Raw genomic sequence first — 12,523 nt, forward strand, 5'->3', positions numbered from 1 at the left:
AACTTTACATTCAGTAGCAAAACTTTTGCATTCTACCAAGAAACTTTACATTTAATCGCAAAACTTTTGCATTCTACTATGAAACTTTGTGTTAATTCGCAAAACTTTTGCGTTCTACTAAGAAACTTTGCATTCCTTCACAAAACTTGCATTCAACAGTGAAACTTTACATTTAATCGCAAAAAATAATTGCTTTCTATAATTTTGCGTTCTTTCACAAAACGTTTGTGTTTGCAAAACTTTAGAATTTTACTGAGAATCTTTACATTTAATCACAAAAATGTTGCGTTCTACCAAGAAACTTTGCGTTCATTCGCAATGTTGTGTTCTACCGAAAACCTTTACATTTAATCACAAAACTTTGGCATTCTACCGAGAAACTTTACATTCGATAGCAAAACTTTTGCATTCTGCCAAGAAACTTTACATTTAATCGCAACTTTTTTTGCATTCTACTAAGGAACTTTGCATTAATTTGCAAAACTTTTGCATTCTACAGAGAAACTTTACATTCAGTAGCAAAACTTTTGCATTCTACCAAGAAACTTTACATTTAATCGCAAAACTTTTGCATTCTACTATGTAACTTTGTGTTAATTCGCAAAACTTTTGCGTTCTACTAAGAAACTTTGCATTCCTTCACTTCTCACATTGTACAACATTACTGTTTTTGCATTATTGTAAGGCGTAGGTTTAGGGTTGGGGTAGTTGTAGACGTTAAAACACAATTTAACAGGTAAAAAATGTAATTTGTTATCTTCCGTTTTTTGCTTCATCCCAGTTTTGTACAGCTTAAAATAACTATAAACAGATGAGACCGGAAGCCTCGCACATTTAAATTACAAATGGCGCACCCGCTCTTACTGTACGAAAAAAAAAATGGCGGATGATTTGATTTAACGTTCTTGTCAATCTACAGTATGTTGTATCATTGAAGTCTAACCACATTGTTATTGGATAATTTCACTCAGTGAAACCTTAATTAGTTTTAGGACAAAGAAATGAAACACAGATTGATATTTTATGTATTTGATCATTTACCACGAGAGTATTTGATCGCACACGCCTGTAAAAGAGTCCTATTTACTGGCTATTCTTAATGAATAATTCAGTCAAAACTGATAATCAAAACACAATAATGAACGAAGCCAATTTACTTATCTTTCTTTCATTGACGCCCTCAAACTTCAGTGCTGAAAGAAAACTCAGAGTCTCTCTCATCTCGTAAATACATTTACGTAATGACTTGAAGGCATAATTAATGCAACATAAACGCATATTTGTGCAGTGACGCAAAAAAAAAAAAATTTTATAAATCGCTGTCTTGACCTGATATCCACAATGTGTTTGTTTCAGAAACTGGCGGTTTTACTGTGCAAACATTTAACCCGAGACCCCGGAGACAACAGTGAAACTTTACATTTAATCGCAAAAAATAATTGCTTTCTATAATTTTGCGTTCTTTCACAAAACGTTTGTGTTTGCAAAACTTTAGAATTTTACTGAGAATCTTTACATTTAATCACAAAAATGTTGCGTTCTACCAAGAAACTTTGCGTTCATTCGCAATGTTGTGTTCTACCGAAAACCTTTACATTTAATCACAAAACTTTGGCATTCTACCGAGAAACTTTACATTCGATAGCAAAACTTTTGCATTCTGCCAAGAAACTTTACATTTAATCGCAACTTTTTTTGCATTCTACTAAGGAACTTTGCATTAATTTGCAAAACTTTTGCATTCTACAGAGAAACTTTACATTCAGTAGCAAAACTTTTGCATTCTAACTGGCGGTTTTACTGTGCAAACATTTAACCCGAGACCCCGGAGACAGAATATTCAGGCCGAACATAATAAGGAGCGTTTACAGTCAGGGGAATGGATTAGACCAGATTATTACGCCTTGAAGGTTAGACGTGTATAAAACAAAGAAACTGAGGAGAGGCCAAGACAGGCAGCGGTGGCACGCGTACACATAAAACAGGCTTTGCTCTCACGCGAGCGCGACCTTTCCTTTCTCTAGGCGGGAGGGAGCGCGCGCCACTGCGACACAAGCACGTCTCTTCAAACAGTGTCATGCTGGAAAACAAAGATGGGTGACAAAGTCATGTAGAGGTTCACAGAGAGGCCATGAGTGAACAGAGAGTTATTGAGTCACTGCTGCAGAACCTGCAATTTTATTACTGTAAGTTTACTATACTATATACAGTATTACTGCAAAACTTTTGCATTCTACCAAGAAACTTTACATTTAATCGCAAAACTTTTGCATTCTACTATGAAACTTTGTGTTAATTCGCAAAACTTTTGCGTTCTACTAAGAAACTTTGCATTCCTTCACAAAACTTGCATTCGACAGTGAAACTTTACATTTAATCGCAAAAAATAATTGCTTTCTATAATTTTGCGTTCTTTCACAAAACGTTTGTGTTCTACCAAGAAAAACTTTTGTGATGGTAATAATATGAGGTGGGAGGAAAAAGTATGGAAAGGTTTTGTGAGCAAATGCGAATGCACTGAAATCGAATTTTCCATCATGTGTCATATTTATCTGATCATCATGTCCCTTTGCCATACGACTAAAACTATATAACTATATAAGTGAACTCAATTGTGATTTGAGCAAAGATTTTCAGCAAATAACTTGTTTCCGTCTGTTCTGTACAAGAAACTGGCCAGTAATAACAACATTGATTGACGCACGAATTCACAACATATATTCTATTGCACACTTATTAACTAACTGTTCACTGTGAAGTTCACATCTGGTGTAAGGTGGATTGGCCAGTACTGTATGTGTCATTTCCTGTGAAGGTCCAGCCGGGATAAATAAATTATTTTTAGAAGGAGAGGTGAATAAGCTTGTTGCGCTGTGACAGAGCAGCGCGTTTGTGTCGAGGAAGCAGGTTCATCAGCTCTGGATCGACTCACAGTTCCCCAGCGAAGACACTCTGCAGACAGACAGACAGACGGAGTGGGATGAGCTGTAAAAAGCTGTTCCGATAGTCGTGACAGCAAACCGATGACTCACACTTCTCAGTAGGTTCAGCTTTCTTCAGTTATTTATTTATGTATTTGTTCTCAAGCACAATCACATTCAGCTCGGAAAAGTGAAAACTGGATCTCATTCAATTACAACTGCTTATATATGTGTATTTTATGCATTTATGGGGAAGTCGTGGCCTAATGGTTAGAGAGTCGGACTCCTGGATTATTCTTAATGAGGGAGCACATGCCCCTCGTTAGCATACAATTAGCATAGTACATGCCCAAACCATCACCTAATAAAGACTTTACGCTCCTGTATTTCAAATAAGTCTTATGTATCTTAGATATTTGTATAGACTTATATGTATTATAATTTAATTCATTTATTGTTGCTAGACTGTATTCAAATTAAAGTGTATGTGACTGCTATATACATACACACACAATATGTTACTTTTATATATTAAATATATTTATATATGATATAATTTATATGAATATAAATATATACATGTAAATATTTTCAAAATATATGCTGTATGTGTGTGTCTTTATATATACATAATATATATACACAGTACACACACACATATATTATGTAAACAAAAACCTTTATTTTGGATGCGATTAATCGTTTGACAGCACTAATATATTAACACACACACACATATATATATATACGTATATTTAAAAATACATTTGTATAAAACATAATTATATGTATTATTGAAAAATATGTAACATATAAAACATTTATTGTATAAAAATTATATAAGATATGTATTATTTTTAAATGCATAAGTGTGTGTGTTGAACTATTGTGTTGAAAATCAGTCTTTATAATATCACAAAATCATGTCTTTTTGAGCTAGATGTGAAGATTTTTACACATAATCCTGATTTTATTATTCTGTTGCTCACCGCAGATATTAATGACAGGCGACTTATTTAAATGCCCTTAAAAACTATTTATCATTCACATTCATGCAAAACAAGAATTCATCAAAACCGAATTAGCATCCGATGTTAGACATTATCGTTTGACTGTGCCAAGCCATGACTAAAGAGAGCCCTGGAGACATGCTTTTAATGCGCGTGTTGAATAATAAAACACATTAAGCGTCTGTTTCGATGTCTACCACAAACATAATAACATCAGCTGTCACGGTTTCCAGACTTTAAAGAATACAGTCAAAAATGGCCTAGCAGACTCGCTTTGTTGAAAAAGTTTTCACGTATTGATCACAACATACAAAAAACATCAATATTTTTCATAAAGAAGGTGTACCTGAGGAAATTACTGTTGAACTCTGAATGTCAACCGTCAGAAACTGGGGCTAATGATGTTTAGCGATCAATGCTGAGGAGAGAGACGTAGCATGTTTAATGTATCCATGCTAGCTCTATGTTCAGATTTTTCCTTCATAAAACTCAACAAACAAACCCTGTTGCTCTGTAATTTAATTTAAAGTCAAATATTCTGCAGGTTTTTGTACTGTAGTATCATATGCTATTGGCTAACTGGCTAGCATCAAAATGTATTGCTGTTTTGAAATGTGTAATCAAAATCATTTTGATTTTCATACTTCATGGTACATAGACTGTTGAAATAACTGCTATGATGGCTTTTGTTCTACCTGCTTAAATGATAGAAGTACTTGCGCTGTCCAATCTATAAAGACTGTGTCTGTTCCCCGAATAGTGAGGTCAAAATATAAATTTAATGCAGGATCTAGAAAAAATCTGATCGTGATTAAACCAGAAAAATGTAAAATAAATGAACAAAAGCAACTTTTTTAATTTGGGCTCCTAAACATTAGATCACTCGCACCCAAAGCAGTTATTGTAAATGAAATTATCACAGATAATAGTTTTGATGTACTCTGCTTGACTGAAACCTGGCTAAAACCAAATGATTATATTGGTCTAAATGAGTCTACTCCACCAAGCTACTGTTATAAGCATGACTTCTGTTGATAAGTCAGACTGGTCGTGGTGGCGGTGTTGCAACAATATATAGTGATATTCTCAATGTTACTCAGAAGACAGGATACAGGTTTAACTCATTCGAAATACTAATGCTTAATGTTACACTGTCAGATATGCAAAAGAAATCTATCGTATCTCTTGCTCTGACTACTGTGTATAGACCACCAGGGCCGTATACAGATTTCCTAAAAGAAGTTGCAGATTTCCTCTCAGACGTCTTGGATACTGTTGATAAAGCAGTACTGTTGATAATTGTCGGAGATTTTAACATTCACGTTGATAATACAAATGATGCATTAGGACTTGCGTTTACTGACCTAATAAACGTCCCAAAACCATTCAAGCTGGCGGTTATTAAGCCTCAGAAACTTAATTTGCTGTAAAGTTGCTTTGCAATAATTCGTGTTATATATACATATAAAATTATTATATATATATATATAATTTTATATGTATATATCCACACATAGTTTTATATATATATAACTATATATAAGTGATAATGATAATAGTGAAAAAAAAGTTTGTAATAAAGTAGTGAACTGCTTTACTGCTTTTAAATTATTATAATAAATAAATGGAAAAATAATAAAGTAATTATATGAATAGAAATATAATAAATTTCAGAAGTTTTTAACATTCTCAATATTTAAAAAAATGCTTCACTACTTTTAAACAATTAAAAACTATTAAAAACAATAAAAAGTTTATGCCAAGCTACTTAATAGTAAATATATTATTGAAATATTAATACATTTCAGCTGTTTAATGAAAGTATGATCTCTTTCTACTACAAATATGGTTTTAATTCAGAAAATGTAAAACATAAAAAAACATGAATACTAATCATTTTTAACTAATCAAACATTGTCCTCCAAACAGATGTTACTAATAATGTCCCTCCTGTCACGTACTTCCTCGTTACGCCACGCTTCCTTAATCATTCCCAGCTGCAATAGCGCATCATTAGTTATTAAAAACAGACATATACTTAACAAGACAAGCGCGAATATAGGCCTACATCTGCGACCTCTTGGGGAAAATCCTGTCACCCGTGTCCCTCAGCGGGTGGCAGCGATGCTGACACTGTGACTTCCACAAACGCCTGTCAGCCAGCGGGAGCGCCGGCATTTCAGCCATTATTTCATTTTTCATGCTGTGCTTACAATTCGGTCTCGCCTCAGGTCATTTGGGCTTTCTTGTGTTCGGAAAAGGTGCGACATGACAAATGAGTGAAAGAGCATTAGCTGTCATTAAAACGTTGCAGCTGCAGGTGTGAGTGCGGCGCTGGCGTTATTTTTTAACTTCGTGTTGGCTGTGAGTTATGGAGGAGAAACTGAGGTGTTTTTGAAGCATGGCTGATCTGTCAGGAGAAAACGCCTGTGGGAACGGAGAGCTGTCAGAGAAATGACAAAATAACTTTGGCAAAGTTAGAAACAACAACATTACGTTCACTCACTGCCTTGTCATTAGCATTTGTGAACGATAGGCTAGCTGTGAACAGTGACTTGTCTGACTTCAGTTAACCCACACACTGTGCGCTAGGATGCTAGCAAGCGTAATTTAATAAGGTCAAATTGTTATATTTTTGTCCAACAATATTTTGGGACACTCATTTATGCAGTATTTTTTGTACATAAATTCGCTTGGCGAATTTGCCCACTGGATGCTATTTTCTATATAACATACAAGTATGAAAATCTGAAAGAAAATGAGCAATAAAATCTGACAACAACAAATTAATTATAAATTTTGATTTTCCACTTGAAATTGTACTAAATAACGTTTGTTTTCCATCTGTGCTAATGCTAATTGCTAACACACACATTATGACTGGTTGTTTTAACTGAACGACTCTTGAGTAAACAAACTAACCTCATGTTAGGTCATTCAGTGGCCATCTTTGAAATGCCCAATGGACATTATTTATTTATTTATTTTCGATCTTCAACACTTGTTAATATTATATTTAAACTAAACTCATCTTTAATAGGTCAAATTATGACATTTTTGAGATAATGATATTTTCAAGACAACTTGCTTAGTTCGTTCGGTGGCCATTTTGGAAATTCCCACTAGACGATATTTACTATGTAGCATAAAGTATGTATGTATATGTATTACATATTTCAAATCAGCTATACATTTTATGTATTGCAATGATGTCTCCATGTGAAATCACACTAAAAACAATTTTTCAGTCTGTGCTAACACTATTTGCTAATATACACATAACATAACTGTCCCTTTTAACTCAACGACTCTTGAATATCCAAAACTTTACAACATTTCAAGATTTACCTCAAGTCAGGTAATTCAGTGGCCATCTTGGAAATGCCCACTGGAAGTTATTTTTTATATAGATATTTTCAACACTTGTTAATATTATATTTCAACTAAACTCATTTAATAGGTAAAATTATGCCGTTTTTGAGATTTCAAGACAACTTATCGCAAGTCAGTTCGCTCAGCGACCATCTTGGAAATTCCCACTAGATTATATTTTCTATGTACCATGAAGTATGAAAATCAAAATGATTTTGATTACACATTTCAAAACAACAATAAATTTGGATTTGGATGCTATTTTGCAGTGCTAATGCTAATTGCTAATATACACACACACCGACTCTTGAATAACCAAGATTTTATGATATTTTAAAGGGGTCCTATTATGCTCTTTTACAAAGTCTTGATTTTGTTTAGGGGGTGTACTAGAACAAGCTCTCATACTAGGTTGTTTGAAAAACACATTATTTTTCACATATTTTACATTATTACAACACCTCTCTCCCCAGTCTGATACCATAGCTGCGAGCTTCAGTGTAAATATTACGTCAAAATCAAATCAATTTGAGCGTGATTTAAACCCGGATGATTGTAACCACTCTAAGTTCGTCTGCTTTGGGAAAGCTAGCGTGTCTCCGACACAGTGACAACACTCGTTGCCTTCTCTAGTGCAGCTCAACCAGGTCTCGTCCCATTCGTCGATATTTGTGATATCACAAATCCCGGAAAATATGTGTTGTAGTCCAAACCAGTCGTTCGTTGTAGTTTTTGAAAAGTGATTTCTGTTAAATAAAATATCTCCTTTTGAAGTGGACTTTGAGCTTTGTAACTTTGCAGATCTTTTTTATGATCAAACAGCAACATTACAGACTAACTAAAGCTGAAAAAGTATAATAGGACCCCTTTAAGAGACTTACCACAAGTCCAGTCTCTTGGTGGCCATCTTGAAAAATGCCATCTGGAAGGTATTTTCTGTGTAGCATTACAACTTTCATACATTTATTCAATCTTCAAAACACTTGTAAATATTTATAAATACATTTTCCTTAAAAAAAAGGTGACATTTTTGAGATGATATTTTTAAGACACTTACGAGTCAGTTCGTTCTGCGGCGATCTTGGAAATTCCCACTGAACGCCATTTTCTATGTAGCATGATGAAAATCAAAATTATTTCGATTAGATTATTTAAATCAACAATAAATTTTGATTCTCCACCTGAAATTCCATTAAAGATGCTATTTTGCAGTGCTAATGCTAATTGCTAATATAAACACACAACACAGACTCTTGAATAACCAACACTTCCTTAATAAAAAAAAAAGTGTAAAATTATGACATTTTGAGATAACATTTTTAAGACATTTACAAGTTAGTTTGTTCTGTGGCCATCTTGGAAATTCCCACTGGGCGTTATTTTCTAAGTAGTATGAAGTATTAAATTGTATTAGTAGGTGATTCATTTATTATTTTTAATTTACTTAAGTTATTTATTCATTTATTCTACATTTTTAAAAGACTCTATGATTGTAAATCTATCTATAGTTATATATGCACATATAAAATGATATATGTATAATTCTATGAGCTCTATGAAATCCAGACTGGTGTGAATATTCAACATTTATTTATTTATTTAGATTTTATTTCATTTTCTTGTTGTCAGTCTATCATCTTTTCTCCAATGCTGTGCGGCATACAGGACAAAGCAGCTTGATGACTAACACTAACCCGCTGTATTATTGTGTGTTTTTAAGCAGCTCTTGACGTGTAATCAGTGCTGATGTCGAGCGATGATCCCTAAACCACAGGTGAACAGATTACACACCGTCAGCGCTGCTTTGGTTAGCTGTGAGATTCGTGAGGCTCGTCTGAGTTTGCTGGAGTCTCTTCAAATCTATTCCATCTGTCAGCATCTCATCTGCAGTAAAGTCCCTTTGGCACTGTAACAAAACAATGACTTTTGTAAAAAATCCACTCCTGTTGCAACCTTAATTAAACATTGTATGGCTGTATAAAGCAGCAGATACACTTTTATTCAAAGCCACTCGAGCATGAAAGCCAGACTGAGAGTTTTTTTCTAGAAACATCTTCTCAAAAAAAATTAAAAATGCCGCAAATAACTTTTTCTTAGCCGAGGCCTTAATGTTGTTTGTTTAGGATGTGTACTAGCATGCACCGCACTGACAGTCCTCAGAGAACAGCCGTCAGCGCGTGTGAAGAAACTCCTCGCTGCTTTAGCTGTCATCATTTCTACAGAACGCTGTGAGCCGTTAGCTTAACAATCACAGATTGCAACTATTTTTAGCATGCTTCCCCGTGCTAACTCACCACAGTGCTATGTGTCAGCAGTACTGAATGGTTGCTAAGGTGTTCTGGGGTTTTTTTTGGAGCACATAATGTGGTTGCTAAGATATTCTGGGCGTTTTTACCACATTATGTGGTTGCTAAGGTGTTCAAGGTGGTTTTTACCAGGTTATGTGGTTGATAAGGTGTTAAACCGTTGCTAAGGACTTATGAGTGGTTTTAACCTGGTGCTATGTGGTTGCTTAGGTTTTAACCTGATGCTATGTTGTTTCTAAGGTGTCTAAAAACTGTTTTTAAGATGTTATGTAGTTTTTAATGAGTTATGAGTGGTTTTAACCTGTTGCTATACTGTTTCCAAGGTGTTAACCTGTTGTTTTGTAGTTGCTACGGAATTATGAGTGTTTTTAACCTGTTGCTATGTAGTTACTAAGGTGTTTTGAGTTTTTTAAGCACATAATGTGGTTGCTACGATATTCTGGGTGCTTTTCCACATTATGTGGTTGTTAAGGTGTTAACTCATTGCTAAGGAGGTATGAGTGGTTTTAACCTGTTGCTATGTGGTTGCTAAGGTATTAACCTGTTGCTAAGGAGTTATGAGTGGTTTTAAGATGTTGCTATGTAGTTGCTAATGAGTTATGAGTAGTTTTAACATGTTGCTATGTTGTTTCTAAGGTGTTAACCTGTTGCTATGTAGTTGCTAATAAGTTATGAGTGGTTTAACCTGTCGCTATGTAGTTACTTAGGTGTTGTGGGTTTTTTAAGCAACATTTTAAGATGTTCTGAGTGTTTTTACCACATTTTGTGTTTGCTAAGGTGTTCAAAGAAGTTTTTACCAGGTTATGTGGTTGTTAAGGTGTTAACTCATTGCTAAGGAGGTATGAGTGGTTTTAACCTGTTGCTATGTGGTTGCTAAGGTATTAACCTGTTGCTAAGGAGTTATGAGTGGTTTTAAGATGTTGCTATGTAGTTGCTAATGAGTTATGAGTAGTTTTAACATGTTGCTATGTTGTTTCTAAGGTGTTAACCTGTTGCTATGTAGTTGCTAATGAGTTATGAATGGATTTAACCTGTCGCTATGTAGTTACTTAGGTGTTGTGGGTTTTTTAAGCACATTGCTAAGATGTTGTGGGTGTTTTTATCACATTTTGTGTTTGCTAAGGTGTTCAATTAAGTTTTTACCAGGTTATGTGGTTGTTAAGGTGTTAACTCATTGCTAAGGAGGTATGAGTGGTTTTAACCTGTTGCTATATGGTTGCTAAGGTATTAACCTGTTGCTATGTTGTTGCTAAGGAGTTATGAGTGGTTTTAAGATGTTGCTATGTAGTTGCTAATGAGTTATGAGTAGTTTTAACCTGTTGCTATGTTATTTCTAAGGTGTTAACCAGTTGCTATGTAGTTGCTAAGGAGTTATGAGTGTTTTTAAGATGTTGCTATGTAGTTGCTAATAAGTTATGAGTGGTTTAACCTGTTGCTATGTAGTTGCTAAGGAGTTATGAGTGTTTTTAAGATGTTGCTATGTAGTTGCTAATAAGTTATGAGTGGTTTAACCTGTTGCTATGTAGTTGCTAAGGAGTTATGAGTGTTTTTAAGATGTTGCTATGTAGTTGCTAATAAGTTATGAGTGGTTTAACCTGTTGCTATGTAGTTGCTAAGGAGTTATGAGTGTTTTTAAGATGTTGCTATGTAGTTGCTAATAAGTTATGAGTGGTTTAACCTGTTGCTATGTAGTTGCTAAGGAGTTATGAGTGTTTTTAAGATGTTGCTATGTAGTTGCTAATGAGTTATGAGTAGTTTTAACCTGTTGCTATGTTATTTCTAAGGTGTTAACCAGTTGCTATGTAGTTGCTAAGGAGTTATGAGTGTTTTTAAGATGTTGCTATGTAGTTGCTAATAAGTTATGAGTGGTTTAACCTGTTGCTGTGTTGTTTCTAAGGTGTTAACCTGTTGCTATGTAGTTGCTAATAAGTTATGAGTGTTTTTAAGATGTTGCTATGTAGTTGCTAATGAGTTATGAGTGGTTTAACCTGTTGCTATGTTAAGGTATTAACCTGTTGCTAAGGAGTTATGAGTGTTTTTAAGATGTTGCTATGTAGTTGCTAATGAGTTATGAGTGGTTTAACCTGTTGCTATGTTGTTTCTAAGGAATTATGAATGTTTTTAACCTGTTGCTATGTAGTTGCTAATGAGTTATGAATGGATTTAACCTGTCGCTATGTAGTTACTTAGGTGTTGTGGGTTTTTTAAGCACATTGCTAAGATGTTGTGGGTGTTTTTATCACATTTTGTGTTTGCTAAGGTGTTCAATTAAGTTTTTACCAGGTTATGTGGTTGTTAAGGTGTTAACTCATTGCTAAGGAGGTATGAGTGGTTTTAACCTGTTGCTATATGGTTGCTAAGGTGTTAAACTTAAAGAGTTATTTCAAGATGTTGCTATGTAGTTGCTAATAAGTTATGAGTGGTTTAACCTGTTGCTATGTGCTATGTTAGGTGTTAACCTGTTGCTATGTAGTTGCTAATGAGTTATGAGTAGTTTTAACATGTTGCTATGTTGTTTCTAAGGTGTTAACCTGTTGCTATGTAGTTGCTAATAAGTTATGAGTGGTTTAACCTGTTGCTATGTTGTTTCTAAGGTGTTAACCTGTTGCTATGTAGTTGCTAATAAGTTATGAGTGGTTTAACCTGTTGCTATGTTGTTTCTAAGGTGTTAACCTGTTGCTATGTAGTTGCTAATAAGTTATGAGTGGTTTAACCTGTCGCTATGTAGTTACTTAGGTGTTGTGGGTTTTTTAAGCACATTGCTAAGATGTTGTGGGTGTTTTTATCACATTTTGTGTTTGCTAAGGTGTTCAATTAAGTTTTTACCAGGTTATGTGGTTGTTAAGGTGTTAACTCATTGCTAAGGAGGTATGAGTGGTTTTAACCTGTTGCTATGTGGTTGCTAAGGTGTTAA

Source organism: Sinocyclocheilus anshuiensis, unplaced genomic scaffold (assembly GCF_001515605.1).
Source record: "Sinocyclocheilus anshuiensis isolate Anshui unplaced genomic scaffold, SAMN03320099.WGS_v1.1 scaffold1406, whole genome shotgun sequence".
NCBI classification, from domain to species: Eukaryota; Metazoa; Chordata; class Actinopteri; order Cypriniformes; family Cyprinidae; genus Sinocyclocheilus; species Sinocyclocheilus anshuiensis.